We start from the raw sequence: 14,980 nt of genomic DNA on the forward strand, positions 1-14,980 counted from the left end.
CAGTCATATTGTTGGGTTTCACTGGAATCAATAAAATATGCATCAAACATCCATCTAAACAACATACATCCAACATCTATCCACTCATCTGAGCAACATCAAACCAACATCTATCCACTCGTGTAAGCTACATCAAACCAACATCCATCCACTCGTGTAAGCTACATCAAACCAACATCCATCCGTTCATGTAAGAAACATACATCCATCCATCCGTCAAAGCAACATCCATCCAACTTCCACTCATCTAAGCGAAACACATCCATCCATCCATCCATCCATCCATTTGTGTAAAACTGATCTTTATCTACATATTCTGCATAGAAAAGTAAAAAACAAACATACAATGGTTGTGATTTTACCACTTTTCTTTTAGTAATCTGCTTTGTGCACACTGCAGTGAAATCTTAGAAAGCTTGAGATGGTGGTTTGATGCCTGTTCATTTTTTAAAGTGTTCAACAAAGCATCTCCTATAGTCCTGTCTCATTTGTAACATGAGCACTGAATGAACCTATGCTAGGAAACACGAATGTTAATGTGACCCTAATATTTAACCGAACATGACGCTGAAAACTCTCAAACGCCTCTCTGTGCGGTCTGATGAGAATATTTGACATTCTATTGAAAAAGTAAACAAAGAGGTATCATTATGAACAGCTCCATCAGCATTATTTATTTATAATTATTTCACCATAAATGGCAAATATATTTTCTTAAAAATTAGACATTTAGTAATGATATTTAAAATAATCTATTTGAATTTAATCTACATTTTGCTGATCTGTATGGCTGGAATACAAATATTGGCTGAATTGTTCAAATCTGCTGAAAATTACCTTTTAAAGCTATCATCTGCCAGTAACCACTGATGTTATGCAGATAATGATGTGCACTCCTGTAATAAACAAGGACTCTTATATTGATCATATATAAGTGGATATAAACAAGCAGGTTTCTTGGTGTGCATGTAAATACCACAGCCTGAATATGGTCAGAACAAGGCTCATAACCTGGATACTCAAGTCCATGTCAAGGCACTTACCAGCTAATAAATCAACATTAATAACAACATCGTGACAGCAGCTTTAATGTGTATTTAGAAAGCCTTCTTCTAGAGTGTCCTTCAGGGTTTATATGGGGACAAAGCATGTCTATTTAACCTAGATTTAAACATGCTGGTAGATAACTGATAGCTAACATACTGTAGGGAAATTAGGTTTTAGAGTGTTTCAGACTCATTGAATTTCAGGACCTTTAATAGTCTTATTGTGACATTTCTCCCCTGACCGGACAACCAATAGAGTTGTAATCAGCGGAGGTTTCAGTCACATTTAGTTCAAAGACATATAAGTGCTTTTTATTAGGTTAGTCAGAGTCGGACTGTCTACTCCGGTTCCTTTAAAAACAGCATCCTTCACGTTATTTTCACTCGAAGAACTGTAGTTTTGTCTCCTCTCCTGTCACTCTGCTGTTTTTTCTTTCTGACACATCACTCCTCACGTGAGTTGGTAAAATCCAGTCTCCTGATCTCATTAATGAAGTGACTTTCTTTCCTTTCCTCCTCTCTTCTTGCCAACTTCCTCTGTCAGTGTCGCTGGTTGCAGCATGAGAACGCTACACTCCCATCCAGAGTTCAAACAGAGGTCAAAGACTCAGCACTTGACCTCTTTAGGTCACTCTGCTGCTGTCTCGCCATACTGTCTTAATCAGAGAATATTACATCTACAGGGGATCTCCTTTCATAGCTTATCTCTGATTAATCCCACAGGATCAATAACAGCAGGTTTGGATTTAGCGGCCCAGTTTATTTACACTCTGCCAGCTTTGGCAGGAAAACTGTTAGCTCTGGAAATCTACAAAGTTTACACGGCTGACCAGGTCAGAAGAGTGAAAGCAGATAACCAACACAGTACACCACACGTACAGATTCATTCATTCATTCATTTACCTAAGTGATGTCCACAAACCTCCTGAAGGTCCCGTTTCTTGGCTGAGTGTTCAGTCAGTAAGAAATGGTGTCAGTCACTCAGAGGGATGGGGGAGTCATTTTCATGATGGACCACAAGGACTTCTTAAGACCAAGCATGGACAAAATTTACATAAAAAGTTTGGAATTTCTTGTAAGTTTTCTTTTCCAAAAAAAAAAAAAAAACATAGATTATTCCCCAAAGAAGTCCAATCAAATTCACAAATATTACAGACAAATTTTACCAAATTTCCATTAAAATGCAATAAATAAATACATCTATTAATTGGAAAGTTAAAGAACAAGCAAAATTCCTCCATAACATCCAATGAAACCCTCCAAAATGTATAAACATATTCCCCAAAATTTCCTTTAAAATACTTTTCCTAAATTCCAAAAATACCTCAATAAATTCTCTTAGATTCTCATTTAAAGTTCTTAAAATTTCACAGCAAATTCTCCAAACATTTTAAGCAAATTGCCTAAACTTCAATAGATTTTCTGGACAATTATCTAATAAATCTGAATAACATAAATGATCACAATGTTGTATAAAAGCCAAGATATAACGCCCTCATATGCACATGCAGGGTCTCAGGAGGTTGAATGTTTTACATTTATGGTAATTTTACAATTTGGCTGATTAAATTAGTTAAAAAACAATAAAAGTAAAAACTAAAAGGTAAAACCTCTTTGTTGGTTGAAGCTGGAATAAAATCATTTACATTAAATGAAAGGGCATTTGAATCTAGGACTTGGACTAAATTTAAGATAGCTGCCAAAATTGACATTTGTTGGCTCAGGTTAGAAGTGGGATATCTGAACCAAAATTGACAGTTATCCTGTTTTACTCTAGTCAGCACTTGGGCTTCCAGGACACACCCTATGAGCTGCAGCTTGTGCCAGAAAAGTCCTCTCTGCTCTGCTTTAATTGCACGTGCTCCAAGTTCATTCTTGTTGGACAGAAGAAACACAGCATTGGGTCATTTTTAAAATAAAACCTTATGTGGGTCATAAAACCTTGAAAATTTGTCTGACTCTTACCTGGGTCAAAGTAAAGTTGCTGCTCTTCACTGGTAGCTCCCTCTCTGTACTTCATGGATCCATGCTAAGTAGACTGGTAAGTGGACTGGAGACGTATCAAACTTTTCAAGATAATGTTTGACAACTCAAAGCTTTTTGTACACTGCAGGTCACACTTAGGCCACACACTAGCTGATTTTTTAATCTGAAACAATTTTAAAACCGTGAGAAACCACAGACTTAAGCACAGTTTCCAAAGATTTTTCATCTTGAATCCTCTGAACGCACACACTAGACGATTCAGCCGGACTGTCAGATCACTGGAGACCACACACCTGCCGACCTGCCTATGACCTTGCATGATCAAGTGACTTCAGAAAAAAAAACAAAAAAAACAAGGATATCTGTCGATACCGTCTTGCTGTCTCTCCACAACAGGCTGTCCTGGCATGCGTTACAGGTGAAGCAAAAAATCATAAAACAAGGGAAAGACTCAGGATGAAATCATGGCTGAAATTAAGGTACAGTTATGTTTATGGTTGAGAGCGGTGAAAGTACGTATTATCCGGCTGTGACGCTACCCCGTCTCCTCGCTCTCATTGGTTGTTGTGGGTACTCCGTTAGCGGCATTAAGACCTAGAAACATAAATATCAAATTTATGATTCGGGATTTTGGAGGCTACGACACGTTTTAGAGCAGTGAAACAATCGTGATGACCCCACACACGTGAGGATTATTCAGACAAATAGCCGTTTGCGACGAGGCTCCTCTCGGGATACGCCCCCATGATCGTCGGGGGGAGGCAAATCTTGTTGGGCTTAAAATCCTGTAGTGTAGCCGGCCCTACCCATTCGCACAACCATGGCAAAGACTGCTATGCAGTGACCATCAGTTCTAACTAATCCCATTCATACACACTGACACACCACTGATGCTGCAATGGGAGCAACTTGGGGTAAAGTGTCTTGCTTAAAGGAAAATTAGAAAAATATCATTGATACAAGTTTATGCTAGGTAAGCCGATCTTCCATTTTAGGGTTGGCTAAGGCCGAGTGGGTGAGCCCAGGCTTATAAGGCTCTCTCATAACACCACGTCTAATTTTATTGATCCAATATCCCCCGTCCTGATCCAATATCAATCAGTTACCAAGCATGAGTACCATCAAGTTCATGACCCATGTAAAAAGAACAGTTCTGGAAAACACCAGCTGAATTACTCTTTACAAATACATATTGTTCTGTACCCTTAAGTTAACAATCCAGAAGTTACAATAGAACCAAGAATAGTAAAGAACAAGCATGTAACTCTGCCAAACTGTGAGTAAGAGTAATATGTGCTGGTCCTGATTTAGATTTCTCCGCCTCTTATTCCTTTTTCAGCTCTTATATTGTAACTGAACTGGTGCTAATCAAATCATAAGTGTGATCCGGATAAACATGGCTGCCCATTGGCATTGTTGTGGCTCTGTGAATCACCTCACAGTTTCCTTCTCAAAGGACGCTTTGATGAGATGGAAAGGGAATGAGGGAGCACTGAGTCAGGGGAGGAAAAAGGGGGAGGTAGGGGAGGATGCTGAGAGGAAAGGAGAGGGAGGGAGCAGAGTGGAGAATCACGGCCGTATTGTTGTGTGTTTTCCCACCGTCAACAGCACAGGAAGTGGAATGAAGCAGCTAAATATACAAACAGCACAATGAGGCAGTGAGTGTGGAGCAGCTGTGGAGCGCGGCTGTCAACAGGTTCAGGAGTGTGAAACGCAGAGGAGCACCGTTTATTCATACAGGAAGAGATGACTGAGAGTACACAGTGGTCTCAGATACGCCCCCACATCAGACAGTCAACACAGGTTCAGATACAAGCTTACACCTGGGGGATTACCTGTACGACCACAGTCTGCTCAGGTTAGTTCCAACAGCTTTGAATCATTGAGCCCTTTATAACAAGAAGAACCCAAACACTGACACATGATCGAACTTTTGATCATCACAACCTGATTTGTACTGCGAACTGCAATTACATCAGAAATTCTCTATGCAAGCCCAAGACCAGCCTGATGGGGCCCATAGCCCCAAGCCTGGTTAGGCCAAGATTCCCTGACCCCTCTTTTAGGCTCATGCTGTTGGACAGTTGGACACTACATTGTGGTTTTATTCAGTAATGTTACATTAAGGTCAGTATCCCCATCTGTTGTCTTTGTTGGGCTTGAGATACCATTGTATGCTCTCATCATATTTCTTTGTATGCTCTCATCATAATTTACTGCTATGATTGTAAATCATCTTAAAGCAGAGACTCAGCAAAACTGCTGGTTAAAAAGACCAAGCTGGATTAGCAGGCACGTCTCGACTTCATGTATGCCTCGACTTACAGTGACATAATATCGTACCTTTTGCAGACTGTTTATGAGTGAGAGGGTGCTCATGTATGTCCGGTTTCCCTCTTTCCAGGTCGTTTGGGAATCAGACCTCTTGGCTGGGGGAAAAACAGGAAGAAATGCAGCAGACGTTTTTTCCTCATTACTGTGGCTGCAGCGGATGAAGTTGTTATGACTCTATATGGACCTGCAGTGTGACTCGATTAGTGATAAACACATGACAGCATGACTGGGCAACATTTTCATCTGTAGTGGTGTACATGTGCCTTTTAAAGGACATTTTTATCCTGGCTCTAAGAGGGATATGATACATTTCCATCACCTGCAACTTTCATCATCATCATCTTCGTTCATGTAAACCTACTACTTCTTCTTCTGCTCTTTCTACCTCTGCATTGCTAAAACTCTTTTCTGCACCATTGTGGTCAGCAGTTTAAAACAACTTCTCAGACCATTAATTTCTAATCTGTCCTGATTATCCATGATGGTTTTTATAGTGCTATCCTGTCTAAGGCCCATTACCACTGCACAATATTAACCTGTTGTCCTCAATTGAATACGAGTGCAGCTGTAGTGAAACAACCAACGGTTGTGCAAATGGAAAAATGCCGAAGGAGGTTTTGATTATTAAAGTGGTAATGACTTGACAGTATAGGTAGCCCCATTTATTTTACATAAACAACTGAAAAGTATGAAAATTAATACATTTACAGGTTAAGTGAGTGCTGTATGTGTTAGGCTTTTATACACTATTCAAACAAAAGAAACGTGCTCTCAGATATAAATTGGGCCCCACTGATCTGGATACGCTCTACCACTGAGCTACACCCACATGAGAAAAGAAAGTAAAACACAAACTACCAAAAGAGAGATAGGGTTAGGCACCTGAACCCTCAAGGTAAGGGTTTAGGGGAGTAAGATGAAAATGAGCACATCACAAACTTTGGAAAGATTCAACAAGTGTAAGTACAAAACTTGCGGCCCCACGGTCAAGGGTGCCCCATGTACATCATCCCCATGTATGCTTCATGAATAGCACAATATGACACTGGTGGATTTTGAGTCTAGAAAGTGTCTAGACAGAACAATGTCTAGCAATCATTTTAAGAGGCTTGTAGTAGTGAATGCAATGTCAAACACAGGGGTAACACAGGTTGGAAATGGGGACATCTTGATTTGAAGTCTAATGCTCTACCACAGAGTTATACCCCCAAATGACACAAGATAAGTACAATGTAAACTTAGGAACCTCCAAGGGGGGTTAGGGTTAGCCACCCTAACACAAGAGATTGGGTGAGGCGCAGTGTGGACAAAATAAAAAATAAAGACACCCCAAGCTATGGAAAACTGCAACAAGCATTACTACATAATTTTTGGGCCAATCATTGAGGGTGTCCATCTAAGAGGTCAACAGGGGATGCCTCTGGAATATTGAGACATTGGAACAGTCATCTGGCATACAGTATCCCGTATAAGCTGTTCCAGGGTTCTTCAATGAGGAGCAGGGCGTGTGTGGTTTGATCAACCTGCATCAAAATGTAAGCATAAGGTAATGATTCCAGTGTTTATCAGAGGGGGCACCCAGATTTGAACTGGGGACCTCTTGATCTGCAGTCAAATGCTCTACCACTGAGCTATACCCCCATGTAAAGCAATGACACAATGCAAATTAAGTAGTACCCAAAAAGGGTTAGGGTTTGGCCCTCAAACCCTTGTGATGAGGTGAGTCAAGTGGGGACAAAATGAAAACGCACTACAAGCTGTGGAAACTCCAACAAGGGCTCGTACTTCACTTTTGCCAAACTGGTAAGGGTGCCCATCCAAGAGGTCTGCAACAAATGAGTCTATTGAATCCCTGCATAAAGGTCTGCAGGAGGACGCTCCTGGAATATTGAGGACCCTCAACATTGGAGCCATTCCTCCGAGATAGTTTCTTTCAGAGGAAGGGGCTCAATGATTCTTCTCTGGGAAGAGAGTGTCTGGTATGATACACCTACAGCAAGGTGTGGTCATAAGGTAAAGGCTACAGTGTTTAAGAGAGGGGGCACCCAGATTTGAACTGGGGACCTCTTGATCTGCAGTCAAATGCTCTACCACTGAGCTATACCCCCATATTCAGGAGCAACACAATGCAAAGTAAGCAACACCCAAATATGGTTAGAGTTTGGCCCTCAAACTCCTGAGATTAGGTGAGTTGAGTGGGGACAAAAAAAGAACTAAAAAAAGCACTCGGAGAGCGCAGACCTCCGCCATTAGCCCTAACTCCCAATCGTAAAGAATACTTTAAAAAATTCCTGGATCCAGACGGTGATCCGGATCACTCCTAAAATCTAATCAGTTCTTCCTTATGCAATTTGTGACATTTCCTAAATATTTCATCAAAATTTATCCATAACTTTTTGAGGTATGTTGCTAATAAATTAACAAACTAACTGACAAACCCTGTCGATCACATAACCTCCTTGGCGGAGGTAATGAACACACTACAAGCTGTGGAAAACAGCCAAACTGGTTAGGGTGCCCGTCCAAGAGGTATTCATTACATGAGCCAAAACATCCACACAACGAGGTTTGTAGGAAGATTCCTCTGGAATATTGAGTATTCTCTTCATGGAACCATTCCTCTGGTATGGTGTCCTTTAGCAGAGGCTGATCTAGACGTCTTCTATGAAGAACAGATATTGTCTAGTTTGATAAACCTTACAGTAAGGTTTAAAGTAGTGACTCCTGTGTTTAACAGAGGGGGCACCCAGATTTGAACTGGGGACCTCTTGATCTGCAGTCAAATGCTCTACCACTGAGCTATACCCCCATCTAAAGAAGAAGAAGAAGAAGAAGAACACACTGGAAACAATGCAGCACCGAACTAGGGTTAGGGTTTGGCCCTCAAACCCTTGGGCTTAGTTGAGTTGAGTGGGGACCAAATGAAAATTAACACACTACAAGCTGTGGAAACTCCAACAAGGGCTCGTACTTCACTTTTGCTAAACTAGTAAGGGTGCCCATCTAAGGGGTATTCAACACATGAGCCAAAACGTCCCCACATAAAGTGCTGCAGGAAGACTACTCAGGAATATTGAGGATCCACTTTGTTGAAGTCATTCCTCTGGTATAGTGTTCTTCAGAAGAAATTTTTTGAGGATTCTTCTATGACAGGGGTGTCAAACTCAGTCACAGCAGGGGCCGGATTCTGAATTTAGGTCTAACCTGAGAGCCTGACAGACTCAACATTTAACCATAACTGTCAACCTCATTTTCACCCGCAATAAAATATGAAAAAACAGTACCGATGATAAATTATTTGGAAATTCAAAAAAGTAAAAATGATAAGTTTAAAGGCTCAAATCTGAGATAAAAATTCCAACTTATTAGTTCAAAAGATCAGAACATGTTTTTTAAAATAGAAAGATAATGCTTTCAAAGAGCAAATATATGGGGAGAAAGTTGAATTCATACGTTTGAAAGGTCAGAATAAAAGATCAAATTTGAAATTATGAGTTTAAAAGTCAAATTTGACGTAAGATTTTAAATTGGGAGTCTGATAGGTCAAAATACAGGATTAAAAAGCCAAAGTAATGAGCTGAAAAGGTAAAAATATGACTTGAAATTTAAAATTGGGAATCTTAAGGATAAAATGTGATATATAAAGTCAAAATTATGATTTGAAAAGGTCAAAGTATGATATGAAAAGTCAAAATCATAACTTTGAGTCATAATCTTGAGATGCAAAATTAAGAATATGAAAAAAAATCCCACAAATAACTACTTTCCCTACATTCTCTACTTTTTATGAGGTTTTTATGAACTTTACTTTTTCAGTTTTTTATGAATCAACAACTTATACTGGAGGACATCTGAAGACCTCATACTGGTGGGCCAGTTATAATAAAAAACACATGATATATGTCTTGCAGGCCAGATATGCCCCAAGGCCTTGAGTTTGACACCCCTGTTCTTCAATGAGGAACTGAGAGTGTGTGGTTTGATCAACCAACAGCAAGGTCTGGACATAAGGTAGTGACTCTGGTGTTTAAAACAGGGGGCACCCAGATTTGAACTGGGGACCTCTTGATCTGCAGTCAAATGCTCTACCACTGAGCTATACCCCCATATTTAGGAGCAACAAAATGCAAACTAAGGAACACCCAAATGGGGTTAAGGTTTGGCCCTCAAACCCCTGAGATTTGGTGAGTTGAGTGGGGACAAAATAAGAATGAACACACAACAACATGTGGAAAAGTCCAACAAGGGCTGCTACGTCACTTTCGGCCAGACTGGTAAGTGTGCCCAACTAAGAGGTCTGCAACAGATGAGCACAGAATATACGTGCATAGAGGTCTGCAAGAGGACGCATCTTGAGTATTGAGGATCCTCGGCATTGGAGCTATTCCTCCAAGATAGTGCCCGTCAGAAGAAGCTGTTCCAGGATTCTTCTGTGAGGAGCAAAGAGTGTGTGGTTGTATCAATCTTGCAGTAAGGTTTAAGGTAGTGACTCCAGTGTTTAAGAAAGGGGGCACCCAGATTTGAACTGGGGACCTCTTGATCTGCAGTCAAATGCTCTACCACTGAGCTATACCCCCATGTTAAGGAGCAACACAGTGCAAACTAAGGAACACCCAAATAGGGTTAGGGTTTGGCCCTCAAACCCCTGAGATTAGGTGAGTTGAGTGGGGACAAAATAAGAGTGAACACACTACAAGATGTGGAAAACTCCAGCAAGGGCTGGTACGTCACTTTTGGCCAGACTGGTAAGGGTTCCCATTTAGAGTTCTGCAAAGGATGAGCCAAAAGATCCCACAAAGAGGTCTGCAGGAGGATTACTCCAGAATATTGAGGATGCTCAACATTGTTGGAGGCATTTCTCTGATATAGTGTCCTTCAGAGGAAGTTGTTTCAGGATTCTTCTGTGTGAAAAGGAGAGAGGCTGATTTGATCAACCACCAGCACATAAGGTAGCCACTCTAGTGTTTAACAGAGGGGGCACCCAGATTTGAACTGGGGACCTCTTGATCTGCAGTCAAATGCTCTACCACTGAGCTATACCCCCATGTTAAGGAGCATCACAATGCAAAATGATGTGACGCTTTTCATCACCGTTAAGGAAAAGTGAATAGGAAAGGACTTTGGACGTAATTTTTTGGACTTTTCTAATAGACCCAGAGTTTCTGGTTTGATAAACATTCAGTAATGTTTAAGGTAGGTGACTCCGGTGTTTAAAACAGGGGGCACCCAGATTTGAACTGGGGACCTCTTGATCTGCAGTCAAATGCTCTACCACTGAGCTATACCCCCATATTTAGGAGCAACAAAATGCAAACTAAGGAACACCCAAATGGGGTTAAGGTTTAGCCCTCAAACCCCTGAGATTTGGTGAGTTGAGTGGGGACAAAATAAGAATGAACACACAACAACATGTGGAAAAGTCCAACAAGGGCTGCTACGTCACTTTCGGCCAGACTGGTAAGTGTGCCCAACTAAGAGGTCTGCAACAGATGAGCACAGAATATACGTGCATAGAGGTCTGCAAGAGGACGCATCTTGAGTATTGAGGATCCTCGGCATTGGAGCTATTCCTCCAAGATAGTGCCCGTCAGAAGAAGCTGTTCCAGGATTCTTCTGTGAGGAGCAAAGAGTGTGTGGTTGTATCAATCTTGCAGTAAGGTTTAAGGTAGTGACTCCAGTGTTTAAGAAAGGGGGCACCCAGATTTGAACTGGGGACCTCTTGATCTGCAGTCAAATGCTCTACCACTGAGCTATACCCCCATGTTAAGGAGCAACAAAATGCAAACTAAGGAACACCCAAATGGGGTTAAGGTTTGGCCCTCAAACCCCTGAGATTTAGTGAGTTGAGTGGGGACAAAATAAGAATGAACACACAACAACATGTGGAAAAGTCCAACAAGGGCTGCTACGTCACTTTCGGCCAGACTGGTAAGTGTGCCCAACTAAGAGGTCTACAACAGATATGCACAGAATATATGTGCATAGAGGACGCATCTTGAGTATTGAGGATCCTTGACATTGGAGTCATTCCTCCAAGATAGTGTCCTTCAGAAGAAGCTGTTCTAGGATTCTTCTATGAGGAGCAAAGAGTGTCTCGTTTTATCAATCTTACAGTAAGGTTTAAGATAGTGACTCCAGTGTTTAACAAAGGGGGCACCCAGATTTGAACTGAGGACCTCTTGATCTGCAGTCAAATGCTCTACCACTGAGCTATACCCCCATATTCAAAATGTTCCCACATAGAGGTCTGCAGGAAGATTGCTCCAGAATATTGAGGGTCCTCATTGTTGGAGCCATTTCTCTGATATATTGTCCTTTAGAAGAAGCTGTTTTAGGATTCTTCTGTGAGGAAAAGAGTGTGTGGTTTGATCAATCACCAGCACATTCAGGGCATAGGGTAGTCACTCTAGTGTTTAACAAAGGGGGCACCCAGATTTGAACTGGGGACTTCTTGATCTGCAGTCAAATGCTCTACCATTGAGCTATACCCCTGTGCATGATAAAGTAAATACAATACAAAATAAGGAACACCAACATAAGGTAAGGGCTAGGCACTAGTGATGTTACGTGCTGTGCTGATGCTTTGAAGTGTTTGTAGAGTAATGTAGGAAGTGCATGCCGAGGCTTGTATCATTTCACATAAGTGACATCATTGGTGACATCTGAAGCCTCACTGCCCGGTTGTACCATGTGACTGGTTCGGCAAGTGGTTCAGATCTTTGCGCTGAGGTTTGACAGCAATATAAATCCAATGGGTTCCATCTAAAACGTGTGGTTATGAGAGGAGATTTTTGGATAGTTTTGGGTTTGTATATTTTGGATAGTTTGGTGGGTTAGACAGTTAAACCAATGCCATTTCCCAAAAGTGACACAGAACATGAATATTACCTTCCATATTACCATATTACCTTCTTATTTTCTGCAGGTCTCCAAGTATTGTTATAACAAATTATGAAACCTCAGAGCATTCAAAGATCTGTTGAGATTCGAACACATACAATGTTACTGTTACTACACTCACCTCCTCTTTATGCTTTGTGGTTGTGGGAGTTGCTGCCTTCCTCATATGTGTCAGGCATTTTTCCTCTTTCATGTCAGATGTTATTAGACTCTATTGGAGGTCAAAAGTCGAACCGCCCTCTTCCTACTATGTATATTTGCTGCCAGCCTCTGTTGCTCTCTCTTTTAACATGTTAAACAGATGCAACCAAAAGTCTCCTGCGACATCTGAGTTCTGATTTGCTTTAAATTTTAATGATGAGGGAACAAGTGGAAAATGGCCTCTAGATTTTTTTTGGTTTTGCTCTGTGGCAGATCATTTCACTGCAAATGAAACAGTCTCCAATTGACATCTGGGTTGGAGAATTCGGGAATCCCAAATGAATGTCAAAATGTCTCTGTTGGACACAGACTGCAGACGTTTAGGGCTGATCCCATCAAATAATACTGGGGCAGTCTTGAATGACCCCTATGATTTGCCAAAATGGTGTAGCTATCTTGATTACAGCGCCTTAGTTGGATATTGAGAAATTAACATCTGGATGATACGTTTGTATACTCTATAAACCAGTGTAATGATGAAATAGTTTTTTTCTTAAATGATGTTGGCATGAGTCTCTACCATATTTGGCTAATACCCCAAAAGGAGATAAAACTTCATAATGATAAGATAAATTCTCATTGACTAAAGCAGGCAGGTTGTGTTAAATGGGAAAATGCTGTGTAATGTAAAGGTATACTAAGGGACTAAGGGAGTCTTGATGGTATGAAAGAAAATGGCAGCAAACAGGGTCTGATATTAAAATATTTTGTTGAAACACAGCCATGATGCTAATAATGAAACATTTATCCAATATATTGTGGGGGTATAGCTCAGTGGTAGAGCATTTGACTGCAGATCAAGAGGTCCCCAGTTCAAATCTGGGTGCCCCCTCCACCTTAGTTTGTTATCATTGCAGGAATAAGGAGCTCTCTATCAATTATTTGGATGGTAGTGTTCCCAAACATTTCCTCGTTGAAAAGCAACTTAAATCCCATTGAAAATGCCTTCACTGATTGTTTGCAATTGTGTCATCCTGAATGTCCGTTGGCAGGAGGTGACAGGCAGCCGGGAGGAAAGTTAGTAATTTAAAGCTCTATATGGACATCTATGCTGCATTTGAGTATCTGCACTTAAAAAGCTGATTTTCTCCCACAGTTCAACTGATTTTATGTAGTTTAAAGGTGATCAAGACACCAAATTACTCACTGCAGACCATCTGCCATTATCCAGCCAGATGTATGGACCAGCATCAGCTAAGAAAACTTTGTGATCACAGTTCAGTAGAAATACCTTTGACAGGCAACACAACAAAATGTCTCAGTTATTTAATTCTAGATTTCTTTAACTTAATATGAAACAATGTAGGAGAGGGCCACATCACAGCCTCTCTGTGTCTCTTCCTCTCCATTATAAACTCCCCACACTGTCTCATCCAGTTTCAAGGTGTTGAAGCATGCAAAACATGACATGATAATGGAACGGCCTGCCATTGGTTGTCACAGCATGTCATAATACACTGTGGTGGCTAATGCTAAAGCTAGCAATAGGAATGATTAAAAATTTGATTCGAAAATGGAAAAAAAGATGCTCAATGTTGCAGTGTTAATTTGGCAGCTATTTTTAATTTTAGTCTTAGTTTTAGTCTTTAAAATCTAAGCAGATTTTAGTGATTTCTATCCTTTTAGTTTTAGTCTAGTTTTAGTCCAAGCATTTATTTTCTTGGCTAAATCTGGTACCAAATCATGGTGGTGTGTTCTATGCATGCTGCCAAACCTAGGGTCGCTGCTTTCTACAGCTGAGAGGCAGAACAGATACAGATGCATTGTATTTTGACAGATTAACCCACCGTGGAGAAATATCACAGATTTTGAATGTCCAAAGAAAACTTCATTACATTTTAGTCTAGTTTAGTCATCTTGACAAGAACTAAACTCACTTTTTGTCAGTTTTAGTCATCACAGATCTATTTTTGTTAGTCTTAGTCTAGTATTTCTCATGAAAAAAAGGCTTTCAACGACCATTTTTAGTCATAGTTTTAGTCATTGAAATTAAGACTGCAATGTTGGAGTTACTGGTGTGGATATAATCTTTGAACATCCTGGAAAGTCAGCCAACTTCCGGACGTGCGGTAGAAGCCTCTGTAAGAGCTACAAAGACATGGTTAGCTATTAGAATGGTGCAACAGAGAGCGAGAGAGAATAAACAAAAGCAACTGACTATGATTTATGGTTCAAAAGTTATCTTCTCGACCTACATCAGGGGTGTCCAAACTATGGCCTGTGGGCCAACTGTGTCCCAAGGGCCATTTTTGATTGGTCCACAGAAAATTCCATGGAAACCCATTCCATGAAGCTCTCTACGCACTGTTCTTGAGCTAATCTGAAGGCCACATGAAGTTTGGAGGTCTGTAGTGATTGACTCTTCAGAAAGTTGGTGACCTCTGCGCACTATGCCCCTCAGCATCCACCGACCCTGCTCCGTCATTTTACGTGGCCTACCACTTGGTGGCTGAGTTGCTGTTTTTCCCAATCGCTTCCACTTTGTTATAATACCACTGACAGCTGACTGTGGA

At 40.8% G+C, this 14,980-nt stretch overlaps 11 non-coding genes across 11 annotated transcripts; 1 reads left to right on the forward strand and 10 right to left on the reverse strand.

Annotated features, from left to right (window-relative positions):
• Positions 1-6,935: 6,935 nt before the first annotated feature.
• On the reverse strand, positions 6,936-7,007 carry trnac-gca. Its single transcript has one exon. It is a non-coding gene; the product is annotated as a tRNA-Cys (tRNA).
• A 395-nt stretch (positions 7,008-7,402) lies between these two features.
• Positions 7,403-7,474, reverse strand: trnac-gca. The gene has a single exon. It is a non-coding gene; the product is annotated as a tRNA-Cys (tRNA).
• Positions 7,475-8,103: 629 nt separating this feature from the next.
• Positions 8,104-8,175, reverse strand: trnac-gca. The gene has a single exon. It is a non-coding gene; the product is annotated as a tRNA-Cys (tRNA).
• Positions 8,176-9,400: 1,225 nt separating this feature from the next.
• trnac-gca lies at positions 9,401-9,472 on the reverse strand. Its single transcript has one exon. It is a non-coding gene; the product is annotated as a tRNA-Cys (tRNA).
• Positions 9,473-9,871: 399 nt separating this feature from the next.
• Positions 9,872-9,943, reverse strand: trnac-gca. The gene has a single exon. It is a non-coding gene; the product is annotated as a tRNA-Cys (tRNA).
• Positions 9,944-10,338: 395 nt separating this feature from the next.
• On the reverse strand, positions 10,339-10,410 carry trnac-gca. The gene has a single exon. It is a non-coding gene; the product is annotated as a tRNA-Cys (tRNA).
• A 173-nt stretch (positions 10,411-10,583) lies between these two features.
• Positions 10,584-10,655, reverse strand: trnac-gca. The gene has a single exon. It is a non-coding gene; the product is annotated as a tRNA-Cys (tRNA).
• A 399-nt stretch (positions 10,656-11,054) lies between these two features.
• trnac-gca lies at positions 11,055-11,126 on the reverse strand. The gene has a single exon. It is a non-coding gene; the product is annotated as a tRNA-Cys (tRNA).
• Positions 11,127-11,514: 388 nt separating this feature from the next.
• Positions 11,515-11,586, reverse strand: trnac-gca. The gene has a single exon. It is a non-coding gene; the product is annotated as a tRNA-Cys (tRNA).
• A 200-nt stretch (positions 11,587-11,786) lies between these two features.
• trnac-gca lies at positions 11,787-11,858 on the reverse strand. The gene has a single exon. It is a non-coding gene; the product is annotated as a tRNA-Cys (tRNA).
• A 1,369-nt stretch (positions 11,859-13,227) lies between these two features.
• Positions 13,228-13,299, forward strand: trnac-gca. Its single transcript has one exon. It is a non-coding gene; the product is annotated as a tRNA-Cys (tRNA).
• Positions 13,300-14,980: the final 1,681 nt, after the last annotated feature.

This window comes from Cheilinus undulatus, linkage group 4 (genome assembly GCF_018320785.1).
Source record: "Cheilinus undulatus linkage group 4, ASM1832078v1, whole genome shotgun sequence".
Classification (NCBI taxonomy): domain Eukaryota; kingdom Metazoa; phylum Chordata; class Actinopteri; order Labriformes; family Labridae; genus Cheilinus; species Cheilinus undulatus.